General features: G+C 34.0%; 1 non-coding gene across 1 annotated transcript; it reads right to left on the bottom strand.

Moving 5' to 3' along the window:
- Positions 1 to 2,378: 2,378 nt before the first annotated feature.
- LOC128281125 (small nucleolar RNA R71) lies at positions 2,379 to 2,485 on the bottom strand. Its single transcript, XR_008271339.1, has one exon. It is a non-coding gene; the product is annotated as a small nucleolar RNA R71 (small nucleolar RNA).
- Positions 2,486 to 3,122: the final 637 nt, after the last annotated feature.

Below are 3,122 nucleotides of genomic sequence, written 5' to 3'. Positions count from 1 at the left end.
CTAAGGTTTTTCTAGGGCCTTGAGACCTCAATTAAGGAATGTTATGTATGTTATTGAATGTAATTAGATTATGTTTGCAATGATGTATGAAATGTATGTTTTAATGTTCCATTTGTATGGCAATACTCTGTAACCCTATTCCGACGACGGATATGAATTAGGGGTGTTACTAGAACGACAGAAATGTGCAAGTGTACACAATTGCAACAAGTGATAAAGTGACAAGTAATTGTTGAGTTATCGTACCCATAAGGACTGTGAAAAGAATTATTTATGAAAGCAATTTTAAAAACACTTTGGTGAAGAAAAATATTTTGATTTGAAGAAGTGATTAAAAACTAGGAATTAACAAAGTAAAATAAATAAAAATAAAATAAAAGTTCCAATGCACGATTTTAAAAGATGATTTTAATGAAGTGATAAATATAACATGTTTTAATCCCATGCTTAGTGTATTTTTGGATGATTTATTATATAATTTGGTGAATTAGATGCTCCTAATCCTTTAATTTCATGTTTTATACTTAAGAGAGCATAGGGGAACAAAAGGAGCAGAAAATGGGCCAAAAATGGACAAAACGAATTGATTTAAAGACCCATATGGCCAAGATAATTCCACACGGGCTAAACACACGCTCGTGTGAGCCACACGGGCTGGCCACAGGCCATGTGGTAGCCCGTGTCGATATCGCTCCTTGTTTCCCAAACATGCAGAAAAAGCTAATTTTTAGGGTTTCAAAGCATTCTAAAGTCTATAAATACATACTAGAAAAGGACCTAAGAGGGACACACAGAGTAGAAGGCAGAAGTTACTGGAAGAATGCCAAGGGATTCAACTCGAAAGTAGGATCTCCTTCAAGACTGAAGATCTCCCTTCAATTTCTATTAAAGTTTTTAGGTTTCTTTATGTTTTGTTGTTTTCCTATTTTTGAGATGCTTTTCCCTAAAATCATGAACTAAATTCCGTAGATACCTAGGGAAGATGAAACCTATGACGGATCTTATTATTTAATGTTCTGAATTTTGATAAATACTTGTTCTTGTTCTTAATTATGTGTTCTTAATTCTTGATCTAATATTCTCAGGATATTAATCCAAGTTTGATGTGCTTATTCAGTGGAGCAAAAGTCTCTGTTTAAGAGTAGATCTAGCATAATTAAGCGGAGTTGATTGCAATCCTAGAAATAGGATGACATAAATTTTCCAGATTAGAGTCAAATCTAATAAGGGAATCCATAGATCGAGTTAATACGACAATAGAGGTTTTAATTAGAAAGAAATTTCAATTAATCAACCTAGAGTCAGTTGTTCTTAGTCTCGAAAGAGATATTAACATAATTTAGGGATTTCTACGAATCAAGACAAGTGAATAAATCGTTTAATTCAGAGTCAGAATAATAAGCGAAGTCTAGGTGGATTCTTCCTTGGATATTGTCTTTATCATTGGTTTATTTGATTATTTCCTTCACTCTCTGTTTCGTTCATTAGTTAATTAGTTTAGTTAATTTTAGATTAAACCAAATCCCTTTATTTTAGGCTAAATAATAGAAAGATAGTTAATACTAGTACTTTAGTCCTTGTGGATACGATATTCTGGACTCACCATAGCTATACTACCATTCGATAGGCGCGCTTGCCTTAGTCGTGATCGTAGTCTAGTTTAGTGAACCATAAAATGATCATAAAGTTTTTGGCACCGTTGCCAGGAACTGAGATATTAGGAACGCTTGATTTTTATTAATTTAGCCATTTTTATTTTTATTGCATTTTATTTTAATTTTAATTTTTTTTACTAACTTTTCTTTTGTTTGCTCCAAGAAGGTTCCTTTAGTTTATGACTAGAAGAAACCCGTCAAGACCTCTACTTTTTGACAGTGAAATTAAAAGCACAGCTCGCAAAAATTGTAGAGGAATAAGGTGGAGTGTACAATATATAGAGGAATAGCACGAGAACGATACTAATATTACCGAGGAGATGGTTGAAAATTGGAATAATCCACTACCTCATGTGGTTGCTGCGAATCCTGTAAATCAGAATATTACTCCTCGTACTGTGTATGATTATGCTAAGCCCACTCTCACTGGGGCTGAGTCGAGTATTGTTAGACCTGCCATTGTTGCAAATAAATTTGAACTGAAGCCTAACACTATACAAATGATTCAATAGTTTGTTCAATTTGATGGTTTGTAGGATGAAGGCCCAAATACTCATTTGGCCAATTTCTTAGAGTTCTGTGATACTTTCAAGATAATTGGCATTTCTAAAGACGCCATTCGCTCCCTTCTCATTGAACTCCTTACCATGAGGGTCCATCACTACTTGGGATCAAATGATTGAGAAGTTTTTATTAAAATTTTTCCCACCAGCAAAGATAGCTAAGTTGAGAAACAATATCTTGTCCTTCGTGCAAATGGATTTAGAAACCCTATATGATGTATGGGAGAGGTATAAGGACTTATTGAGAAGGTGCCCTCACCATGGGTTACCTTTATGGTTACAGATTCAAACTTTTTACAATGGTTTAAACCCCTCAACTAGACAGTTAATCCATGCAGCCGCCGGTGGTACTTTGAATAAGTAAACACCTAAGGAGGCTTATGAATTTATTGAAGAGATGCCACTGAATAACTATCAGTGGCAAGTCATGAGGACAAAGCCTAATAAAGTAGCCGGTGTTTTTAACCTTGATGCGGTCACCATGCTATCCAACCAGGTTGAGCTTTTAAATAAAAAAATTGATGGTTTGTATGATTCTTCACAGGTACATCTGGTGATACAGTGTATGTAATAGCCCAAAATTGGGTCTAGTTGGAATAGAGGTTTTGGGACCACAAAATTCGAGAGAGAAATAATTATTTTATGATTATTTTGAGATCTATGATATGATTGCATGATTTTGTGAAAATTTCGTGATGAAATTCTATGCATAAAGTGCTCAATTTGAAGTTAGAGACTAAATTGAATAAGTTGCAAAACTTGCATTCTAGAAGTTTCTAGTATGAAATTGCTTTGAAATATTAATTAGGAGGTCTTAAATAGAAATTTGAGCAATTTCTAAGTGATGGAAAAAAATTGGACATAGATGGAATTTTTGAAAGTTTAGTAAGGAAGGGCATTTTGG

Source organism: Gossypium arboreum, chromosome 9, assembly GCF_025698485.1.
Source record: "Gossypium arboreum isolate Shixiya-1 chromosome 9, ASM2569848v2, whole genome shotgun sequence".
NCBI lineage: Eukaryota > Viridiplantae > Streptophyta > Magnoliopsida > Malvales > Malvaceae > Gossypium > Gossypium arboreum.
The sequence above is the reverse complement of the archived record's forward strand: the minus strand, read 5'-3'. Positions and strand labels throughout refer to the sequence as shown.